The sequence below is a fragment of the Oryctolagus cuniculus genome, chromosome 21 (genome assembly GCF_964237555.1).
Source record: "Oryctolagus cuniculus chromosome 21, mOryCun1.1, whole genome shotgun sequence".
In the NCBI taxonomy this organism is placed as follows: Eukaryota; Metazoa; Chordata; class Mammalia; order Lagomorpha; family Leporidae; genus Oryctolagus; species Oryctolagus cuniculus.
In genome coordinates, this window is record NC_091452.1 from 22,363,748 (window position 1) to 22,388,176 (window position 24,429).

General features: G+C 49.9%; 1 protein-coding gene across 1 annotated transcript in view; it reads left to right on the forward strand.

Moving 5' to 3' along the window:
• Positions 1 to 24,429, forward strand: part of ZNRF3 (zinc and ring finger 3) — a 171,205-nt gene that overhangs the window by 25,649 nt on the left and 121,127 nt on the right. The window lies entirely within an intron of this gene.

A 24,429-nucleotide genomic window follows, 5' to 3' on the forward strand; every position in this document is an offset into this window, starting at 1 on the left:
GAATGATATTTGCATATGATAACTATGGAAAATCTGTTTTCTCCATGTCTTAAGGGGTGTGTCTTCCCCCCTTCCCCAGCTGTCAAAACTAGAAACAGAGGGGCAGGCACGGTGGTATAGTGGGTGAAGCCGTTGCCTGCAGTGCCAGCATCCCATATAGGCGCCAGTTTGAGTCCTGGCTGCTCCACTTCCAATCCAGCTCTCTGCTGTGGCCTCAGAAAGCAGTGGAAGATAGCCCAGGTCCTTGGGGCCCTGCACCCACGTGGGAGACCCGGAAGAAGCTCCTGGCTCCTGGCTTCAGATTGGCCCAGCTCTAGCTGTTGCAGCCATCTGGGGAGTGAACCAGCAGATGGAACACTCTCTCACTCTCTCTCTCTCCCTCTCTCTCCCTCTCTCTCCCTCTCTCTCCCTCTCTCTCCCTCTCTCTCCCTCTCTCTCCCTCTCTCTCCCTCCCTCTCCCTCCCTCTCCCTGCCTCTCTGTAACTCTGCCTTTCAAATAAGTAAATCTTTAAAAACAAACAAATAAACCAAAATACTAGGAACAGAAGCAAAATCTGTTGCACCCTGGCTTCCCTTCAGGCTTAGCTGGGTGCCAGGTGTGTGTTCCAGTTGGATGTAATTCATTTTTGCTAGAGAAAGAGCAAGTCTGTCTTGATGATACAGTGACAGGACCTGTTAGTTTGGGAGTTTCAAACTGGTGATTAGATTTGACGGGGTGGGAAGCAAGGCTGAAGCTAACGGTTTTAGTAGAGGCTGTCAGTCCTCCGGTGACAGCTGTATGTGTCAGCTGGGTTTTGTAAGCACGGTTGTCTGAAGGAGGTTTTTAATGATTTTGAGCCACTGTTCAAAGCTCCAAAGCCCTTTTTGGGTCTTAGCGCTTTGCTGCTGCCTATGGCACTTGCATTTGTCAACGGGCAGCAACTTGGACTTGGAGCCACTAGCACAGACCTCTCCTAGGTCCTTCATGCTGGGCTTGTTTACCAACCCTGCTGTGGACTCGAACCTTTAGACCAGGAAGATTTTCACTGTTTTTATTTTCTTAGAAAATCATCAAACCTGAACTTGCCCTTGCAGGTGTAGGATGATCGTGTGTGCTGGTGTTCCTAGAAGCACAATTCCAGGCACAGGAGAAAGCAGCTCCTTTCAGCCCACAGACTTTCCTCCTTTGCACAATGAATTTGATGAAATCTGATTTTTATCTAGGAGCCTCAATTTCTCTGTTAGACTTTGGATCTGAAAGATAGTAAGAAAAAAAAAGCAGCTAGATAGCTTGGTACTTTCTTCTCCTTGCGCCCCCGCGGTCCTGCGGCCTCGCTGCTCTTGGGTGTAGGTGAGGAAGGCTTAGGCTTCTACAGGCTTTGGGTGTTTCAAGGGGTACTTGGCTGTGGTTTATTTTTCTGGCCTCCAGCCGTAAGGCCTTCTTCTTCCTGGAGAGGGCTCTTGCATGTGGGGCTTGAGGTTCCCCGAATAGTGCTTAGAGATCACTGCCAGCCTCCTTTTGATCATCTGCTAGGGGTGGGCTTATGGGCCCATGGGAAAGACAGGATGTGATCCCGAGACGATGACAGTCTAACACGCACAGGCTGAGTGCCACATGCCTGGGCCGGGAGAAGGGGCTTTGGATTTGGCTCTGCTGGCCCTTGCAATGGGGAAGGCATTTTTTTCGCTTGGACCTGAGTTGTGTTGGTGACTACAGGTGCCTTACCCAGTGTGCTCATGACAGGGTGGGGACAAAGGAGAGGCTTGTTTATCACATAAGTAGAACCTGAGAGAAGCCAGCCTCCTGAGCCTCAGTCCCCACATCTGTAAACTGGGCCTGGGCAAGGTTCCCGCACCGAGTAGGGGGGTTCTGCAGCTGCAGCTCAGAGTGTCTGAGGGTGGGAGCAGCACCCTGACGGGGGAACTGGGGAAGGAAACACATTTCAGAGAGTCACAGGGCATGGATGGTTCTGCATGCCAGGGGAAAGTGACTGAATCCCGAAGACTGACAAGTCACACAGCCAGGCATAGATGACATCTGTGCATGGCCAGATTTGGGGCGACACGACCTCCTTCCTGCCCCGTGTTCTCCACCAGCACAGTTTGTAATTACAGCAGTCGCCACGCAGCAGCCGGGGTTGGGGGGGGGGGGGGCTCATTCGGAGTCAGTCCTCTCCCAACAACAGCTTGGATGGAATGTAAGGGAGTAAGTGACATTCTAGTGACAGCCTTGGATTCCCTTTATTAAAGATAAATAAACCACACGCTCACTAATGTTGGCCTTTAACCGTTATTAGTAACAAGTTGCTCTCCACCGACCATTCATGATTCCTTGGGGGAAAATTACTACTGTGGCATTTGACCTTGGCTAGCACCTTTTTCTGAGGATTTGTGTGTGTGTGTGTGTGTGTGTGTGTGTGTTTGAGAGGAATGTGTAAAAACTGGGGGGAGCAAGTCCTAAGTTGCCTTTCAAGTCGTGCCATAACCATTGGGTTTAGGCTCTGTTGACTGTGCTGGGCTTCAGAAGGGAGACTTCGAGCATGCCCTATCTTGGGCCAGGCCCATTAGGATTAGGCAATAGAGTGACAGGCTGGTTTGGACATTTTTCTGGTTATTGACAGGCCTTCCTGTGGCTTCTCCCAGATGAATGAGGAATATATTTTTCTGAATCCAGCCAGTGAGCCAAATGAGCCACAATGGGGTAAACTCTGTTTGTTTACAAATTGTGTAAGAGAAGGGCCCAGCCATTAATGCTTCTGAGCCAGAATTCCTGCCCCTCTTCAAAGTGGTTATCAAACTAAACAAACACTTTCCACAGGAACTAACTCCCGCCCGCCCGCCCGAGAGAGAAACAGGAGCAGATGCTCCTGGGAGGCCTTCAGCAACTCTGGAATGTTTAAAGTAGAAATACGTAACCAAGGTGAAGTTGTTCCAGAAGCACTGCTCGCCCGGCCAGAACCGAAGCACGTGTCAGCCTTCGTATTTAGGGCAGGAGGTGCAGAATGAACTAGGCCGGGCCAGGCGGACTTTTCTCCAGAAAGTTTAATTTTTGATCTTCATCTCGCCTTGCTTCTCGGAGTACCAGCAACTTGTGACCTCTATTCCCTTCTGCTTAACTGACTTTTGCTTTTTTTCTTTGAAGCTTGATCTTTATCTCTTATCTCCCAGCTATGCTGGATTACATCTAGGGATCAAGGAACCCTCCTAACCAAACCCTGCTCCTGGGGAAGACGTCAGCGGAGGCTCGCCTTGCATTTGTGATTGTCCCCGTGAGACCGGGGACGCACCGCTCCCCGGTGGGGAGAGGCCAAGACCACCTCCGCACAGGGACAGAGTTTACCAGCTCTGGCTGATTTGGGTCTTGATGGATTTTGGCTTGGGAACATTGTGCAAATTGCGTGCCTCGGGCACACCTGGTTAAGATGGAAGGTCCATGCTTTCTGAGGCCATATGCATGCCCTGGGGTGTTCCCCAGGAAGAGCTTTCCTTGGCAGGGTCTTGAGGAACCCCAGTCCTGGGGAGTGCTCCCTGGTGAACTGGCTTTGAGCAATGTGGGTTGTCAGTGTCCCACTTGGAGGTTTGTCTGCACAACAGTGAACGGATGGCGCTGAGAGCCTCACTGAGGAGGAGTCTGCTTTCGTTCTATTCTGGCATTTCCCAAATCCACGTGACCACAGAATCCCTTCTCCCAGGACCCATGAGACCAGGGAATTTCTGCTCGAGGTATGTGGCAGGTTTAGGGTCTGTGCTTGTTCGCTCGGTGTCCCATTGGGTTATAAGCATGGAACGCTGAGGCTGTGTTAACTTCCAGCTGTCCAAAGCGCCCCGAGAGGTGGTCATCCTCACCTCCTAGAGTGGCCTGAACATCTTTCAGCTGTGGTAGGACCATTTTTTCCATTTTGGCTTAGCACATCTGTGGCTTTCTCTGGATAATGGGGCATAGGGAGTTGTAGTATAGGAGAACACAGACACCATGCCTCTCTCTGGGGAATTTAATCCATGCCTGCCTGCCTGCCTGCCTGCCTGCCTTTCAAAGATTCTATTTGAAAGGCCAGGTTACCCAGAGAGAGCTCTACCATCTATTGGTTCACTTCCCAAATGACTGCAATAGCTGGGCTGGGCCAGACCAGAGTCAGGAGCTTCCTCTAGGTCTCCCATGTGGGTGCAGGTGCCCAAGCACTTGGCCCATCCTCCATTTCTTTCCCAGGCGCATTAGCAGGGAGCTAGATCGGAAGTGGAGCAGCCAGGACTCTAACCTGTGCCTGGAGTGGGATGCCGGTGCTGCAGGTGGCAGCTTAACCCACTGTGCCAGAGCGCCAGTCCCAGATGTAATTTCTACCGAGATGGGAAGATTCATAAGTGTTGGTCAGTAATGTCTTCCAGACAGGCATGAAATAATACCCAAGTGAGCACCGCCCTGGCTTCAGGCTGCCTGTCCAGAAGGCATTTTGTGGGTTGGGAGCAGCAGGAGGCAGAGGCCTGCAGCCCTTCTTGGGAGCTGACTTACAGAGCTGTGACAATGAGGGCAGGAAGATAAGATAGGGGAGTGGGTGTCCCTGTATTAAACACAGGTATACGTGTAAAAATCTCTTAGAGTTGGGTGAAGTGTGTGGGGAGCATTGTGGAAGGAGAACTCTGGCTGATTTGCAGGCCTTTCCTTGCTGGGTTAACATCCTGGATGGGGCGGTTTCCATCCTCTCCAGTTTTTATGAGTTGGGCTGCATAGTTCTGGGGTCCTGCTGCCTTGGAGGTACTGGGCTGTGTTGAATGGCTGTGCATTTTCCAGATTTGTCTGCCTTGGTTAATGTGTGAAAGATTAAATATGCTCTCTTGTCTCGGGTTGCTGGTAGGAAGTGTGGGACACAAATTGAGCTGAAATGGCTCCCATTTGAGGTGCTAAGAGGAAACTCTGAGATGAAGAGCTGAAAATCTTCTCCCACTGTGTGCCTTATGTTACAGACTGTTCACTTAGCGCTTTTACAAAACCTTTAACATCGGAATTGACCTGCCTGAAATAATATCAGCTACTGAGCTCTCCTTAGCCTGCGGCCATCCAGCCTTTGGCCACGGTAGATTTATTTATATCAAGTTGAAATTCTTCACAAAATTTTCTAGAATTTTCCTTTTATTTGGAAGAGAGACAGGGACAGATCTCCCTCCCACTGATTCATTCCCCGAATAGCCTTAACTACCAGGGCTGGGCGAGGCCAAAATCAGGAGCCTAGAACCCGGTCTGAGTTTCCCATGTCAGTGGAAGGGAGCCATCATCTGCTGCCTTCCAAGGAGTGCGTTAGCAGGAAGCTGGCCAGAAGCAGAATGCGACTTGAACCAGGCGCCGGGCACAGAGCTGCTGCAGCACCCAGGCTCTGCTGCCGGGGCTAACGGTGGACTCTTGCACCCAGGGCGTTCCGTTTTTGCAGCATGCCAGCTATGTTCCAGATGGCATTCATTTGACTGCGTGCCTCATCAGTTTTGATAGTTTCTGAAAAAATCAAAAAGGCTAACAACAGCCCCGCAGAAGCTGCAGTAGCAACTCTAATATATCTCTTCATGTTTGCCTGCATAGGCCAGACCTGGACGGATGCACGTGTGTGTCACACCCCACGAACGTGCTAACGCTGTCTTGTCTTTTGGCACAGGTGCTTAGAGTTAAGTGTTCAGCGTTTGAGTTTATTCACTACCCTTCTCCCTTCCTCAGTTTTAGGAAGCCTTTGGCGATAGCTATTTCAAAAAGACAAATGAATGTAGAGTTTTTTTTTTTTTTCTCTTTCTTTTTCGTGTAATTGCTATCTGGAGAGTCTAGAAGTAGTTCAGTCACTTGAGCATAACTCATTCTAGGTACATAGTCTCACACAAACAGAAACGTAATTCGACTTAAAATTATGAGATACCCTCTTTAGTTTTAGAGATTGTTTGCTTTTTATTTCTTCTCTTCTCCACTAGAAATGCAGTGTCTAAGAGGTCTTTGTCTGTTTTGTTCTTTGTATCTTCACTTAGTCAAGCAAAGTTTAAAAAAATAAAAAGTTTGTTGAATGACCCAATAAATCCTCTTTAATCACCCCGCACTTGTATCACCCGCCGGTCGTGTCCTTAGTGCAGCATAGAGTCTAGGAGCTTCCCCTAAATAGACCCCCAGTGCTGTTCCCCCTCCTGCTAACCTGTGGTCTCTCAGTCCCGTGGGTAGTTTTGACAGCCTTTCTGCCCTCCCTGTACTCTCTTTGGGTGACGTGTGACACTCTTAGATGAAGATGCTTTGACTCCACCACTCAAGATTTCCAAACTGTAGCCCTTCAATGCCCAGAGCCCCGGCCCTGCACAGCTGTTGGGCCCCCTGTGTTCTGGAGGCCCGACAACATTAAAAACACCAACTATTTATAGCAGACTTTTCAGTGTCAGTAAATTATAGGCTGCCCTTGCCAGTGGGATGGGGCAAACACTCATCTGCCTGGCACTCTGTGATTGCCTGGCAGCATCAGCCAGGTGGCAGGAGCTGAGCCCCACCTGAGTGCTGCTGGAGCCTCCCCTGGCATAGGAAGCCAAGGCCTGCTGGGGTGCCGTGCAGTTTCTGGTTAGAGCCCATGTCCTTTGTGATGGAGCACACTAAGATGTGTGTGCTCTTGAGGGGAGCTGGTGGTGCTGGTGTGATCTAACTGCCACCTCCTGTTGGCTGTTCTCAGCAGTCCGTACAGAAGTTCATTAAGTCTGAAGTCACTGGTGAGCTAGGGGCTGTCCTGTGCCGTGTCCTGGAAGGATAGACCAGGTTTCAAGAAGGTAACTGAAGCACGCTGAATCTAAATTGAGGGAGGATGTGATCTCTGCAGAGTGAAGACTCTTAAGAGTGCATGAAAGTTCTACAAAACACTCAGTAGGGTCTGGGGTCTTCATCTGCCCTTGGACTAGCTGCCCTGGCCTGCTACTGAGAGTGCACGGTGAGGGGCAGCCGCTCCACAGGGCGCTGTTGAGAAGGACTCCGCTGCTAGAACCGCTGCTGAGGTCATGCTGTCCCTGGGCCCCCAAGCCCAGTTAGACTTGGGGGTGGAGAGCGGCTGGGGAGTGGGTTTTGTTGTGGTTGCTTTGGGCTCTTCAGTTCTCTGCGTGATTCTGGGAGAGCCAGGAGCAGCACGAAAGAGGCCTGTTCTGTTAGCTGGAGTTTCCATTGAAGTGCTAACTGCTGGGTCCTTTGAACCTCCAGCCTGTGAGGGTATTTATAACCCGCTGTTTGTGTGCTTGGAGGAGCCGAGGCCCTGCCTTTCTGTAGTGGTTGAAGAGCCGTGCCCTTGGAGTAGGCTGAAAGGGCAGGCCTGGTGAAGTGTGGGGACTCACGCTCAGCTCCCCACGACCTTGTCCTCCTCACCCCTGGCCTGCCAGGCCAGCGGCCCTTTCAGGGTTAACTTCTCTGCTTTGGAAGCAGCTGGCCAGTTTACACTCCTCCCTGGGCTGTACAAAAATACTTCCTTTGAAGTGTTAGGAGAAGCGGTGAAGGGTAAAACCTGGTGAAGAATCAAATCTGGAGTGGGGCTGGAAGGCACTTCTCTTCCAGGGACTTCGCTGTGAGGCTGAGCCCCCAGCCTTTGTCCTACCCGCCCTGGGCTGGGCTGTGCACCTCACATAGTTATAGCTGTGTGTGTGCGTGTGTGTGTGTGTGTGTGCATGTGTGAAGTCTCCAGGAAAGGAATATTTCTCAAGACAGAAGCAGCTCCTAGGCTTGCAGGACAGGGTACTTTTGGGGACACTTCTCCCCAGTAGGAGTGGTAGCCTGGGATATGTGTAGGGTCCTAAAGTGGCCTTCCCGGTTCTTATCTCTCCGGGGATAGGAAAACTGCCTCTGTTCCCATCTCTGCTTCACATCAAAGCCCAAAAGCCGGGGAAGAGCACTGGACTCAGAGTCAGTAGTTTTGACTTTTCTTAACTCTGGGTTCCCCGTCAGTCAAGGGGCAGCGGGGGCGGGGTGGGGGGAGCTCCAGCAGTGAGGATATTGTCAGAATCACAGGAAATGCAGGGTTGGGGGCACCTTGAGAAATGCTGTTGAGCAGAAATGGCATTTAGGATAAAGGGGCCAAAGAGAAGAATGCCAGAGCAGAGCTGAGACGGAACAAAGCTTGAATGTCTTCCTAATCCTCGAGTATTTGCAGCCGAGGAGGGGTTGGGGCGAGATGGGAGGAGAGGCAGCTGTTAGAGTCGAGAGAAGAATGCCAACCTGTTTCTCCCCACAGATGGGGCCGTGCTTTCTGAACTGGGGTTTGCACTCCCTGCTTCCCTAGGAAATGCCCTTGCATGGATCTCTTCCATCTCTCTCCACTACTTCCCATCTCTCTTAAATGAGGGGTGAGGTTCCCAGATTTAAAATCATGCCATATGGCTAACATTTATTGCTGACTTTTGCCAGGTGTTTTGTTAAGCGCCCAGCATGAACTATCTCATCGATTCCTCACGACAGACCCATGCTGTTAACTGCTCTTGTGCCCGTTTTATAGATGAGAAAACTGAGGCTGGAAGGAATGAAATGACTTACCGAAGGTCCTATTACCTACTGACATAAGTAGAAATCCAGTCCCAGTCAAGCTGGCTTGAGACCCTTTACTCTTAATAGACGTAAGTTACAGTAAGTGGAGGAGGGCGGAACTTAATTCTGTGCCCCAGACCTGGTCGGAAGCTCTCTGTAGGGCAGGAAGCGGGGTGTTCACCTCTGTGCGTACGCTCATAGTTTGCTCCTATCGATCAGTTGTATTCGAATAAACATAGATGTTTCCTGCCTTGTGCTCTCTGAAGAGGGACTTTGCTGATTTCTGATTCCTTGTGTGATCTTTGTAGTGCGAGCACTTTTTCATCTCTCATTGGAAAGGAAGGAAGATGCTTAGTGGGTTCCGTGCCCACAGCTGCTCTCCTAATGGTTGAAGGTCTTGGTGTGAGGTTGGAAGTGTAGCTGGTACCTCCAGGAATCTTTCACTGTGGGCCTGGGTGTTCCCCTCCGTCTTGGCATTTACTTTGAGGGGCTTGAGATCCTGTCCTTGACCCTCCTCGGCTCACAGGGGAAGAACTGAGGCCTGGAAAAATTGGGAGTGATTTGGCCCCCAGTCACACATGGGACCGGACCCAGGGCCAGGCCAGCAAGCTCCCAGTCCACTGGCCACCAAATGCCTCTCTTTTTACCTGAATTTCAAGCAGGAGGGAAGATGAAAGGAACAGAAAGGACAAGTCGGAGGAGTAGGAAGGCTCTCATTTGCAAAGTTCCCTTTGATCTTGACCGCTTTGCTGCAGACACACACACACACACACACATACACACAGAATCAGAAGCCTGAGCACATGGCTCCTCGTTCACTGAGGGGCAGTCATTGCTCTTTTAAGTGGGAAGCCCCCCAACCACAGGGGTCTGTTTCACTTGGGACCCCACACCCCCTCTCCCCTTCTGCCGCTCGGCTGCCAGATGTCACGCTCCTCTTCACAGATCTTTGAGAGCTTTTTACAGCGTGCAGGATGGTGTCTAAATCCTGCCTTACCTTGCCTTACCCACACATCCTACAGCCCCTGGTGCCTTGTTCCCAGCTTGTCATCCCGATGCAGAACCCCTTGGTTCCAGTGGGATGGCTCCTCCCGACTGGCTTTGGCTTTTATTGGCACGGGTGCCTACCTCCTGCCCATTTTTCACGGATGCCGCCTCCGGAAAGTGCTTTTGGACCATTGTGGCACCCGGCTGTCTCTGCTGCCTCTGAACCCGAAACCACCTGGTCCGGCTGCTCATTTGACACCTAACAATACATTATTTGGTTTTGTTTAATTTGTAGGTGTGTCTGTCTCCCAAAAAGACTGTAAGCTCCCTGAGGTCAGAGGCATGCCTTCTGAGCTGCATTCCGTGGGGCCTGGGTCGGATGCTGTGGGAGGATCTGGGACTGCACGCTATTGTCTTTTCCAAGTGTCAATAGCAATGAAAGATTTGATAAATGGGTTTCAAAAAGAAAAGGGGGCGGGGAAACACAGTGATTAACTAGAGAGATCTTTACAGGATCTGCGCTATGCCAGGAATAATATACTTTAAATCAGAAGTGTGTGAGCGAAGCAGGGGATCTGAGTTTGTGTAAGCTTTTTGTTTTATGTGGGTGACTTTCCTGGCAAGTGATCTATAGTGGGATTTTGCCCTTGACCCTCTCAGGATGGAAGCTAATAAAGTGCACGCTGTTTGAAATGGGTTGTTGGTGGTGGCCCCTGGTTTGCCCTTTTCCTCTCAGACTTTTTACTTCCTTGTTCTTCTGACTTCTCCCCCTCACCCATTTCTTGGACCTCTGCTCCCACTGTTATAATTGTGTTCTCTCTAATCTGTTTAGCTAGTATTGTTTCTTGTACTGACCCAAATAAACTTCTCTTTTAATTTCATTTTCCATGAACTTCCAGAAGTACCTTCATACTCCGTTTTCTTGACCTTTTCCCCAGGTTGTGCCCCTGATTCTGAGGGGTTCGGCTAGACGATAGGCTTCCCTGGGATTTCACGTTTGACCTCTTGAAGGTGGATCCACCTGTACGGGAAGGATTTGTTTTCCCTTCTCCATCCCAGTCCTTTCCTCTCTCTGCCTTCTGGCCTTGAACGCACCTAGCGATCCTGGCCCAAGTCCGATCCTGGCCCATGTCCGTTTCCCAGTTAACCCTATTATGCCCAATCTACATGTGGCATGTTAAGCTGCGGCCAGTGTGGACTTGTGCTCGTGTCCCCACCTTCCCTTTTCCTTTTGGGCTTTTGTTTTTTTCTCTCTCACACTCTCGGGTTGAGTGTGTAACAGGAGAGGTGGTGCTGACACAGGGTCACCGTTAATAGCTCTGTTTGCAAAATGTGGAGACAGGCTTGGAGAGCTTAGCTGACTTACTCCAAGCCACCCAGCCAGTAAGGAGCAAAAGTTGCCTTGTGATGGCAGCCTAGGGATGTGCTGTGCCGAGATGGCCATGCATGGTGGTGTTGGGAAGCCAGGGACTGGTCAAGTGCTGGTAGCTCTTAGAAGAAGAAGCCACACAAATGAAGTACCTTGGAACGCTTACTCCAGGAGCCGCGTCTAGTAATGGATTTTGAGGACGGGTTCTAGTATTCCGCCTGGTTCTGGTTTGCAGGCATTTGTCTGGGAGGATGGACTCTCTTATTTTCCAAAGATGCTGGAGAGCCCCTGGCAGGGTTGGCACTAATGCCCCTCCCTCCACTTGCAAGGACTGCCTGAGAAGCAGGGTCTGCGGGTTCCAGCTCTCTGGTAGCTCCAGGGACTGTTCCAGAAGGTCAGGTGTGATGTTCCCTCACCACACCCTCTAGGCTCATACTGCCTTTTTCCTTCTTAAAGCTCTGTGGGAAATAAACTTTAAAAATAGCAAAGGGTCAGAGGTTAGTTTTTTATTTTTTTAAGCTCTTATGGAAAACGTTACGTGTACCCTCCAGTAGACACTGCATAATGTGCCCTGTGTGCCTCCCTGTACCCATCACCATTACTCACTTTAACAGTTGTCAAAGCCCGGCCCCAGCTGTTTCATTTCCACCCCCACCCCCATATTATTTTGAAGCAAAGTCAGCCATATCTGTTTTATTTTTTTCCTGTAAATACTTCAGAGTCTCTCAAAGGTAAGAGTCTTTTTTTTAAAAAAGAATACAATTTCAAGACTCTTCCCACAAAAGGTTAATGTTAAGTTAGTGATGGCTCCTCCAAAGGGACAACCCTGTACTCTATAAGTAGTTGGGTGCCCAGACCCTGGCAGCTGGGTCTGGGGCCGGTCCTGGGTGGAGCCCCAGCTGGTGGGGACAGAATGGGCGAGGCCAGGGCGCTGCTGGCCGGCGATCCTGATCTCGGATCCCTGCGTGGGCGCCGTGATGGTATCGGCTTTGCCCGGGGCGGGAACCACTAGATCAAAGGCGCAGCGCACTGGGGCGCTCAAAGCCACCCGAGAAGCCCGGATTGATGCCGAGAATGAGAGCGCCCTGCTGATGTAATCATAGCCTGCGAGACAGGTTCTTTTTTTTTTTTTTAATTTAAACAAAGACACCCCTTGTTTGTTTAGCGAGGTGAAGCGTGTGCCGCGGAGGGCACACGGCATCTGGAGGGCCGCACTTCAGCCTGGTGGGTCCCCAGTCAGGTGAGAGAGCCGCAGGTGGCTGTGGTTTTCATGTGGGCTTGCAAATTGTCTGCAGGGCACCCTACTTCTGTTCAGAGCCGTTGATTTTTTTTCTCCCTTTCTTAGGGTGATCAGGTTTGCACTCAAGTGACATTCCTGAGATTTTTAAAAGCTGCTCCTCTGGTGGGGATAATCAGGCTTTGGAACATACCTGGTGAAACCCGGGGTGGGGGTGGGGGGGTCAGACCACAAAGTAGGTAAGAGGTGTACAGGCTGCCTTCGGGCGTTCCTGTCCTTGGCTCTAGAAAAGCAGCTCAATGCTCGAGGATGTAGGGGACTTGCTGGAGACTGACAGGCAAAGCCACCCTGTTATGGGGTCCCTAAGAATACGACTGAATGCCAGGCTCTCCACCACATACAGCCTATATAATCTCCCAGTCTAAAAAAATCAGATGCATGGCTCACCTGGGTGTTCCCAGCTTAAGCCAGTTTATTTTGAAAGAGTTACAGGGAGAGAGGGAGACACAAAGAGAGGTCTTCCGTCCGCTGGTTCACTACTGGGCCAGGCTGAAGCCAGGCGCCAGAAGCTTCATCTGGATTTCCCACGTGGGTGCAGGGGCCCAAACACTTGCGCCATCTTCTACTGCTTTTCCCAGGCACATTAGCAGGGAGCCCGATCGGAAGTGGAGCATCTGGTACTCGAACTGGTGCCCATATGGGATGCCGTGTTGCAGGCAGCAGCTTTACCTGCTATTCCACAGTGCTGGCCACCCCATCCTGTTTTCTTGCTTAGTAATTCCTGCAGACAGATACCCAGAGCGAAAGAGCAGCCTTCCAAACTGAGCCAGCTTGGTGGGTGTTGAGTTCCTTGCTGAGATCTTCCCCACATCAGGATTGGGGGGGGTGGTGTCTGAGGCACTCCTTCATTTAAGTCACGGGGACTGAAGTCCACCTTGGCCTCTTACAGAGGTCCCAGTGTATGTAAAGCCAGCTGTCTCTCTCAAAACTGGCCGCTCTGGGGTTCTTTGCTGTTACTCAAGCTGAAGGCTGGTGTCGCTCCACATAATCTGTTTATCCTCAGCGAAGTGTCTGCTCTGCTGGCCCTGTGATGCTTTGTCCGTGCACTTGGCATTGTCGAAGCCACAGGGTAAGGGTGAGGTGTTTTTCCAATTTTCTTAAACTACAAATTGGATTTCCCCCATCTTCTTCAGAAGCATCCCCAACACCTCCCCCCCATTTTATCGTAATAAATTGCAGGCATATAGGAAAATGAGAGAATGTTACAATGAGTACCCATGTACCCACACCTATATCCTACAAATAATATTGAATCACAGTTACCACATATTTGCCTTCCTGTGCGTATGCTGTGTTTTTATTTTTATTTTTTTAAAGATTTATTTATATGAAAGTCAGGCATTACAGAGAGAGAGGGATCTTCCACCCCCTCGTTCACTCTCCAGATGGCCACAACAACCAGGACTGGGCAAGGCTGAAGCCAGAGCCAGGAACTTTTTCCAGGTCTCCCACGTGGGTAGTGAGGGCCGAAACAGGGAGCTGAATCTGAAGTGGAGCAGCTGGGACATGAACTGCTGCCTATATGGGATGTGCCACTGCAGGTGGCAGCTTTACCCACCACACCACAGTGTCGGCCTCAGGGCTGGGTTTTTAATATGTGAAACCCATAGACTATATCCAGGAAATATAAGTACTTAGATGTTTTAATGGATGTGATAGACTTTTGAGTCCTTCTTTGAAATTCTGTTTCTGCCACCCACCTGCTCAGGCTGGGAATGCCCCTGGAAGTCTTGCTACTTAAGATAGGTCCAGGAAGTGGCGGCTGGAGGGCCACCTGTGACATGGCATTTTTTGTCGGCCTGAATGATGAAGCAAAGGCCATTGCCCTTCCCTCATTGTGTCCTTTGCTTTGCCTTCCAGCGGTGTGGCCCGTGGCTGTAGTGAGCGTGGTGGGGGTGCATTTTATCAGGGCTGCGGGTTTTGTATGACAGGATAGGGGTGGCCACTGGTGAGTGGAGTTAGCTGAGTGGAACTTGCGGAGACTTATAAACAAATTGGTTTAGAAATCTCTTGTTAAACAATATTTTGTCACTTAGAATTTTTTTTAACTGTTCCAAACCAGGTAATCTTGAACTTTTTTTTTTTTTTTTTTTAAGATTTGTTTTATTTGCAAGGCAGAGTTACAGAGAGACAGAGGCAAGGAGAGAGAGGTATTCCATTCACTGATTCACTCCCCAAATGGCCACAATGGCTGGAGCTGAGCCGATCTGAAGCCAGAAGCCAGGAACTTCCTCCAGGTCTCCCACACAGGTGCAGGGGCTCAAGGACTTGGGCTGTCTTCTACTGCTTTCCCAGGCCATAGCAGAGAGCTGGATTGAAAGTGGAGCAGCTGGGACTCAAACCGGCGTCCATATGGGATGCTGGCACTGTGGGTGGCGGCTTTACCTGCTACACCACAGCACCTGCCCTCCCTCCCTGGAGCTTTTTTTTTTTTTTTTGAAAGGCAGATATAGAGAGATTCCCCAAATGGCCACAATGGCCAAGGCTGGGCCAGGCCAGAGCCAGAGGCTTCACCAGGCCTCTCACATGGGTGGCAGAGGCTCAGATACTTGAGTCATTATCTGCTGCTTTCCCAGGCACGTTAGCAGGGAATTGGATTGGAAGTAGAGCAGCCGGGATTCAAACCAGTGGTCACTTGGGATGCCAGTGTTGTAGGCGACGGCTTAACCCTCTGTGCCACAACTCCAGTCCATGATTTTTTTTTTTTTAAACAAATCAGTCATGGTTCTTGAAATACTGATGTGAACTTGTGCTTTGTTGGTGGGGGAGGGAATTCCACTGGAGTCGGCAGCGTCAGCTTATCCTAAATGTTAAACTCTTCATGCGAAGCCTTTTGCTCCCACTTGTAAAGCTGCTTCAGAGATCCTCAGAGCCTAGAATATTTTGAGTTATTATTTATGAAACAAGTAAGTTTTGCAAAGTTAAGATGAGCCAGGACTTGTTGCAATTGACTGGATTCCTATATATTCTTTTGCTTTGTCTACCTTTAAAATAAATTGATGTGTGAGTGTGGGTGTGTGTAATCTTTTAGAGTAGAAGCAGAACTCACCTTCACTGTTGTTAACAGATCAACTTGATTCCTCCCCGATTCTTCTCACAGAAGGGGTGAGCTCTTCTGTCTTATGTGGCAGCATATTTTTGTGTTAGCCTGTGACTTCCCTACTCACAGGATTTGGGCTCAGATAGTTTGTTTTTAAGAGTGTGTGTGCATGTTCATGCCCATCTCCCTAGTGACCTGACTCTGCAGTGTTCTCCCGTGTCATCCAGGATTCTGGGCATCTGTGATGTGCATTGGGTAGCAGACCCCCACATGTGCTTCTCATGGCTGGGGGTGTACCTGTTTTCCTTGCTGTAGCTGTGGATGGCAGCTACACAGCTTTTTCATAACGAAGCCCAAGACCACGATCTCCACCTGGATTCTGTCTAGAGATGTTTCTTTGTATAGTCTAGAGCCATAATCCAGTTGCAAGTTGATTTGTGTCTCTACACCTTCTGTCTTGGCCTGTGTTGAATCTTTTAATCTTTGTCCATTTCTTTTCTTTCTTTTTTTTTTTTTTTTTTGACAGGCAGAGTGGACAGTGAGAGAGAGAGACAGAGAGAAAGGTCTTCCTTTTGCCGTTGGTTCACCCTCCAATGGCCGCCACGGCCGGCGCGCTATGACCAGCACACTGTGCTGATCCGAAGGCAGGAGCCAGGTGCTTCTCCTGGTCTCCCATGGGGTGCAGGGCCCAAGCACCTGGGCCATCCTCCACTGCACTCCCGGGCCACAGCAGAGAGCTGGCCTGGAAGAGGGGCAACCGGGACAGAATCCGGTGCCCCGACCAGGATTAGAACCCGGTGTGCTGGTGCTGCAGGCGGAGGGATTAGCCTATTGAGCCGCGGCGCCGGCTCTGTCCATTTCTTTCATTTTGAAATTTTAAACCCATAGAAAAGTTAACATAGTAGTTCATAGTCTCTTATACAAACTCAGCTTTTTTAAAACCCTCTCTTTTACTTAAAAATTTATTTTCATTTTATTTGAAAGGCAGAGAAGGAGACACACACACACACACACAGAGAGAGAGAGAGAGAGAGAGAAACTTCTATTCACTGGTTCACTCCCAAATGCCTGCCGCAACTAGGGCTGGACCAAACAGAAGCCAGGAGCCCAGAACTCTATCTGGTTTTCCCATGCAGCTGGCAGGGACCCGAGCCATTGCATGCTGCCTCCAAAGGTGCACGTTAGCAGGAAGCTGGATCGGAAGCAGTGGAGCTAGAATTTGAACCAGCCACTTCCACGGGACATGTGGGTATCCCAAGTGGCATCTTAACTGCTAGACCAGATGCCACCGTATCATCACATCTAAGAACTGGACATATTTAAATTTCTATGTCCCAAAAATGGTTTTATAGCTGGCTTTAAAAACAGGATCTGATTAAGTTTCTCATGATATTTCACTTTTAATGCATTTATAATGTATAGACACACAGATGCTGCAATGCTAAAGGGAAATAAAATACAAGGAAAAGCTTTCCTCTAGTCCCAGTTCCACAACAAATCAATCCAGTTTCATTTTCTTCATGTCTTTTGTTCTTTAAAAATGAAGGTTTGGGGGCCGGTACTGTGGTGTAGTGGGTAAAGCCGCCACCTGCAGTGCCAGCATCCCATATGGGCTCCCATTCTGATCCAGCTTTCTGCTATGCCTGGGAAAGCAGCAGAAGATGGCCCAAGTGCTTGGACCCCTTCACCCATGTGGGAGATATGGAAGAAGCCCCTGGCTTTGGTTCTGCCCAGCTGCAGCTGTTGCGGCCATTTGGGGAGTAAACCAGCAATGCAAGCTCGCTCGATCTCTCTCCCTCTCTCCCTCTCTCCCTCTCTCCCTCCCTCTCTCCCTCCCTCCCTTTCTCCCCCCTTCTCTGTAACTCTGCCTTGCAGATAAATACATAAATCTTTTTAAATAATGAAGCTTTGAACAGATTTTTGAATTCATTTTTATAACAGTCCATGAGATAATTGGAGGTATTGTAGAATGTGAAAGAAAGAAAAAATCGAAAAGAACACTGACCAACATGTTGTGCTGTTGACCACATAAGCAACAATTACAGTCTTTGAAAATTTTTACTGCCATGTGGAGTTGTATTAAGAATACCAGGAAGCCAATGGCCTTTGAGTAATGTTTGAACCAAGAGGGATGAAGCTTTTTTTTTTTTTTTTTGGATGCTGTAACAGTGTCTGTGGATCCTGGGGTTCTGTATCTTAGACCAGGTTTCTCTACTTTGGCACTGTTGACACTTGGAACTGGTTAAGGGTTTTATTTATTGATTTATTTTTGGTTGGGTTGGGGGCAGCCTGTTGTGTACATTGCAGGAGATGGGCAGCATCCCTAGGCCTCTACCCATAGCAAAACCCCTTCCCCACTGGTGACAACCAGAAATGTCTGTAGACATTGTCAGATGTCCCCGATGGAGGTCAGGGTTCAACACTTACCCCAGTGGAGAACCATCGATCTAGAAATTCTTCAGGGTTAATTATTGAAATGAGGTTGACGATGCTGCTGGTGGAGGGACTTTTCATAATGAGAATTAAGTTATTTAAGTCTTGACCCAATTTGAGAACACAGAGGTTTCTGGATGTCACTGGCCAAGGGATTGGACGCTCTTGGCAGGTGGCAAACTGAGTGTGTGCCTTTTTGTGATTTTGACACCGCAGCGGAAGCCTTGTTATTTGACACTGTTGGGACCTGCAGGTGGTTGGGTAATTGAAAAAGGTCAGTTAAGTTGAAGCAGGGAGTGATTTAACAAGAACGATAGTTTAAAATTAAGTTGTAATTAAAGCTTGTTAAGTGGCCGTCCAAGCCCGGGCCGGTGTGAATGGGGGCCACTGGTTAGTGCTGCTGAGAGCCTCACATTAGCATCACCTGGGATCCATCATGTAAGATTTACATGTCTGTTTTTAAACAGCTGAGTGAAAACTTATAGACACTTAGAAAGCTATCAAGAGCCTCCTAGAATTCTGCTTTTCTTCCCCTCTGAGTCTATAAAAGTTACACTTAGTCCCCAGCATTTTTGAAAAGTTATTTGCTTTCCTTTAATCTTTGTTTCCAAAGGATTCAACTTAGCTTTTATAGAATAAGAGTCCACATTCTGATTGTTTCATATTTAATTTAGTCACATAATTATAGGAGGGGAGTTGGCCTCCACAGATCTAGAAGCATCCACAGCTCTGCTGGTGGGAGGGGAAAGTGTGGGGGCCCTGGAGAGTGTTGAGGCCAGGCCGTCTGCAGAGGATGCAGGGCTGTTCCGTTGCATTCTGAAGCACACTGAGAGGCTCCCGGGGGAGCGTGGGCCTTGGCAGTAGGTTGTGTTCAATCCCTTTCTCCATGGAGTTGGGCCCCAAGTCTAAGGCTGCTCATCCGTCAAATGGGAGTGATAGTAACGATAACCTACCAAGCAGGTCCCACACAGGCCACGTCACAGGCAATGCCTTGCTAAAGTGACCCCTGGCACGCTGCTGTGTTATCAATGAGCCCAGCTATGGCTGAGCCAAGAATGGATGTTCTCTTCCCAGGCTGGGATGCTGCCTCTTGCTCTTACAGTGAGAGCTTTTGGTTAGAAGAAGAGGCAGAGGCTTTGCCAAGTGCAGATTCATACCCACTGAGCAGACAGCCTTGAGCTCCTACGAGGCTGATGGTGACGGTACATTGTGTGGCTGGGTCAACGCCGTGGGTCTAGTTTGGGGATTACTGGCTCCTCAGTGATGAGCTCAGGGAGAAGGCAAGGACAGTGTGTGTGTGTCGAGGGGCAGAGTGGGAGGGCTGGGAGTTAGTTGGAGGGTAAGAGGCAGCCAGGGTTTTCCTCTAGGTCCTTTACCCAGGCTCCTGCGTGTGTATGAAACAAGTGGCATTGGGTATATTTTATGTTCTTCGGCAAAGTAATAAGAAATTTTATTTATTTTTGCCAAGATGCCACTCTCTTTTAATGATTAATCGGCCAGTTGACCACTGTGGGAGTGTTGTGCCAGAGTCCTGTGCTGCCAGATGTTAGACACAGCCCCCTCAGTGTGCATACCTCTCTCAGGACCCTTTTCTGGGGAGCTTCATGCTATAGAGAAACTTGAGACTGCATAAGATGGAGCAGATAGCATTGCTGTCTGTAACCTTCCTCCCAGACCTGGCCCAGTAGGTGAAGATGTTACTTTGCAAGTACTTGGATAACCTGAAGAATGAAATTGTGTGGCAGTTAGCATGAGGGGAGATCCTGGAATTGTTGGGCCAGGGCTGTTATCAGTAAGGTACAAATTCTGATAAGCCAGCCCTACTGTTTCCACATGGGGACTGACTACAGGGGAGCAGCCAAAGAGACTACTGCTTTGTTAGGGAACCCTGTCCATCCACCCATGATCCATCCACACACCCATCCCTCGAGCAGTGCTAGGTGCTGTGTAAGGCAGGAGGAATACTGCAGTGGAAAAACCCGAGACTCCGTGCCCTCACAGAGCCAACACTGTACGAGGGAGACCAAGGTCCCAGCACATTGTCTTCTGGAGTCAGAGAGACTCATCCTGCCTCGTTCCACTGGGCTAGACACATACATAGAAGCTGCGGTTGAGGAGCAGCTAAGCTTCAGTCCTGTGGGGGAATACAGGTGAGATTCTCATGGTCAGAGAAAGTAGACGGCGTGATGGGGACACACTGACCCCAGGGACACATCTCTGCAGACAGCCTGAGAGAGCAGCAGGAAGGACACCCGGGTCACAGGTCAGCTGGGGCTGTAGAAGAGGCAGGTACTGTGTGCCTGTGTGACCAAGAGGAAAGCACAGGGACGAACGGCGTCTGCACAGGGCAGGTGGCAGGAGGGGATGAGCTCATGCTCACCCTAGCTGGGGGGCCCGTTTCTTTGCTGGCCTTCGTTTCCTCACCTTTGAAACGAGGCCCGTATCTCAGACGTTCCTCTTGGTCTGAATTTCTTACCATGATACATCTTCACCTTGTCGAGTAAGAATGCGACCCACTGCCTCTCGGACCTTTGACCGGCGGACCTGCATGAATGGAGAGGGCCTTGCTTTTCTACAGCCTGTGCAGAATGTCCATCCTGCTGATGGTGGGCTCTGGTCAGCACATGCAGAATCTCGGGTGGCACACGGGTGGAGTAGCCACCCAGGGACAGTGGGCCCTTGTGTCAGTGTCCTCATAATCTGTCAGCAGCCTGTTACTCATCTCCATCTGAGATAAACGTTCTACCCTGCCGGGACTCCGGCTGAGCAGTGAAACGGGCTTCTGGGACTGGAACCCCAAAAGCCCAGGCAGGACTGACTCCTAAATCCTTGTCCTGGGTGTTGCTGGCTGTGGTTGGCTCCCTTGAGAACCATCACAGAGGAGTCGCCACTTCGCTGTCTACTCATCAGCAGCTGGGCAGCCTCCCCTGGAGCAGCAGTAAACCTCCAGTGACATCCTTCCTGAGAGATCGTGCGTGCTCCCCGCTCCTCCCCGTGGCCCCTTCCTCTCCTCCCCTCCACCTGAATGGAAGGGAGCTGCTCATTACCTGGAAACAGAAGATTGCCAAGGTTTGTCGGGATGAAGTGTCGTGTGTGTTCCATCAACGATAATGGCTGCGTCTTCCGAAGTCCATTATTTGACATTGCAGAACATAGACTTCCCCTGCCTAGCAAAGCTGTATTTTAAAAACTTGTGGTTGTTAAAAGTATCATCTAAACTCTCATTCAAGTTTATTCTTCCCAGTTATACCCCAATCTACTGTGATCTTCCCTTTCTTCTCAATTTCTCTAAGAAATTATTGGAATCTACTCATAAAAACTGGAGGATTGTGCATTGCAGTTCTTTAAACACACGTCCATCCGAGTCTGAGCAGTATGGGGATTCCAGAGAGTTTTCAGTGTTACTCAGATCTTCTGTGAGGAGTGGTCCTGAGTGAAGCAGTTGGCGTGCCTGATGAGCGCCAGGCCTGTTGAGCTGCTGTTCATGTCTCCTGGTGCGCATGGGAGCTCTGTAACTATTAAGGAGTTAACCTTACCTCTGCCATGTTTAAACATTAACCGAGGGGCTTCCTCTGCGGTGATCTGTTATCTGCCAGTGGAGCCTTGTTTTTCCTCCAAGGAGATGCTAGGACAGGATGAGAATAGACAGTAGAGGCCACACAAAGGAAGATTCTTGGTGATGTCCAACGAAACATCGGCCTTGTGATTGCACAGAGCGTGCCGCCTTAACATTTGTAACCTCCTGGATCTGCACTGCCTGTTTCCTTGTGCGGTGACGAACAGTGCCTCTTGTCCCATTTTTGATGCCCCCCCCCCCCAGAGTTCCTTTCTGGAGACAGTGATGGGGTGCGATTACACTTGGTCGCCTGCTGTCTGTGCAAGGACCTGGGGTGTTTGAGCTCTCTAGGCCACTTGCATTTGGGGGGTGAATGAAGGGGGTGCTGCTGTACTGTAGATGTGTTCATTTGCTTCTTAACAAAAGGCTGGGTGACCCAGAAACTTAAACCCCAAGAACAAAAGTACTTTCGTACTTACAAATGGGAAGATCTTGGAGACTTGAATAGCCCCTCTGGAGTGCTTTCTTTGCCACCTAGCTGCTTTGGAGCTGTGGCGCCTAATAGCTCCTCAGCCTAGAGAACCTCATAAAATTTTAGCCCATTTCTATAAAGAGTGCTTTCGAGTGGCCATTTCTCTCTGCCTCTAATTTACTCTCAAATACCCTCTGGAAAGAGAGCTGATGAGGTGCATTGAGACTTGGCATCAAAAGCTGTTCATTGATAGCACTTGCTCAGCTCTCCTCCACTCTTGATCTTAAATTTTGTAAGACTAGCAAACCATCACCACGACCCCCACCACATTTTAAGCAATTGTTCCTGTAATGCACGAAGACATATTTATTAAAATCTAAACAATGGGAAAAGGACATAAAAAGGAAAAACCCCCACCCTGGTCTTCATCCTGCAGGTACTCCCAGGACCAGCCAGATGTCAGGTGTCTCTTTTCCGTGCCATCCGTATCTACTCACACATGGTTTTGTGGGATCGCCCATATGCCTGCTGTTTGACTTTCGCTGGCCCAAGGATGCTCTGAATGTCAGGTGCACTGGGTGGCCTGTGATTAAGTCTTGTCAAGGCTCACGACTCAGGCTTTTGTAGGGAAATGGTCCGCTTCCTAAGCCCCTGGTTAGGCCCCACTGTGAGTGTTGTGGTCATGATCCACTCTGCCCTTGGAGCGGCAGCCCACCTTGGCGTCCCAGGTGATAAAGCCCTGTCATTTTCAGGTTTCCAGTCGCCATCTCCAGCCTTGCACTGCTCCTCTGTGGCTTTGCCTTCTGGTTGCTCCGCCCAAGTCCTTGGCTCATTTCTCTTATTGTGAGTTCTTTTCCTGCATACACAGTAGGCACTACTCCCTACTGCTGTCTTTGGTGTAGGTTGTGGGGCTGCAGCAGTTTAAGTCACCGCTTAGGACCCCCACATCCCACGTCAGAGTGCTGGTTCAAATCCTGGCTACTCTGCTCCAATCCAGCTTCCTGCTAACACGCCTAGGAAGTCAGCGGAAGATGACCCAAATCCTTGGGTCCCTGTCACCCATGGGGGAGACCTGGACAGCGTTGCAGTCTCTTACCTTCAGTCTGGCTCAGCCCTGGCTGTTGTGACCATTTTAGGGGGTAAACCAGCAGATTGAAGATCTCTGTCCGTCTCTCTGTGTCCTTCTACCTTTCAAATAAGGAAATAATGATAATAAAGACTGCTATCTTTGTACCTTTGGAGGCAGACCTGTCTGCTATTGAAGGGACATGCAGATAGGTGCTTACACTGACACAGAGCTGGCCAGCCAGCCTCCTAGGATTGGCTGGCCATCTCTCCCAAGATTTGTGTCTTGATAGGATTGCAACCTCAGATGACTGCAGAAAATGATATTTTTTTCCTTACAGTTCTCTTACTTTGGTTGATGACAGCATCCATTTGCTTGGGTCTAACATACAGTCACTTTTATCCGCAGCAAGCTACTCTGTTTAGTTCTCCAAGGAAACCCCCCACCTGAATTCCTGACCCTGCTAACGGAGGGGTGGGGCTGGGTGAAGGAAAGGGTAATGATTTGGCTGCAGGAAGCGCTACCTGTACCTGCACCATTCGTGCCTAGGGAGCTGTACCAAGTCTCTTCCTGTGCCTTTCATGGTGTGAGAGGAGTGAGGAATGCAGACGGAATGCACGGTTGAGGAACTTTCGGAAGCTACACTCTCTGTACTTCTGACTCCCTCGAGGGCCCTCATTTTCATTCACTTTGGGGTCCTTATTGCAAGTCTCCACTCACTGGTGCTCCTAAACTCACGTGAGAATCTGCGCAGACACAGGTGCCCGGTCAGGCCCCCCGTCTGCACAGCAGTTGTATTCTCCTTACCTTCAGACCAAAAGGCCTGAGCTGACGCGGCCACCACCCCGACCAGAGGACCCGGCAGTCTGTCTCGTGTGTTCTGTCATCTCTCCCTGTGCAGCTGTGACTGTCATGTTCCCTCAGCATGCCGCACCTGCGCAGTCTCCTGCCTCCTCAAGGTGCACTCCCCTGCCTACGAGTCCATCCGCAGCTGGCCCTGACCCCTTTCAGCTCTCAGTGCCTTTGTACCTCTCTTGGGATCTTGAGGCCCGTTCAGTGGCTGCCGTGGTATGGCAGCGGGCTCGCTTCCTGGTAGTGTGCTCCCCAGGCTCACAAAGGTGCTCTGAGCAGCTGCTTGGTGGTGGGTGGGTCACTTCTGATCTGCGTGCACTGTCTCCTCTCCCACTGCAGCCCACCAGGGCTATTCCATCTGTGCAATGGGAATATGTTAATTGGCTCTAAGAGGTTGTGATTTTTTTAAAGGTTGAATTTCTGTGTGTTTTTTTTAATCATGGCTTTGCTAGAGTGTGTGCCTTTGAAAGTAGAGCTAAAATGAAGACTGTGGGTCTTGGCTGTGTTTTAGATGTGGTTTGTTCAAAACGCATGTTGAAATTTGGTCCTCAGGGGAGTAGTGTTGAGAGGAGGTGGGGGCGTTCGTCTCTGCCCTCGTGATGGGATTCCTGCTGCTCTCAAAGGACTGGCGTGTCTCCTGAGAGTGAGTTCTGGCTCTCACGGGACTGGATCCCTTAGGGGGCGGGCAGCTTGTCATAAAGTGCGGCCACCCTCCTGTGTTGATTCTCAGACGTGCAAGCACTTGCCCTTCTACCTCCCCACCCTGTTAGGGCACAGCACAAGGCCCCTACCAGAAGCTCTGGGCCCTTGGACGCCCCGGCATCCAGAATCATGAGCCAAATAAACCTGTATTCTTTATAAGTTATCCTGTCTCA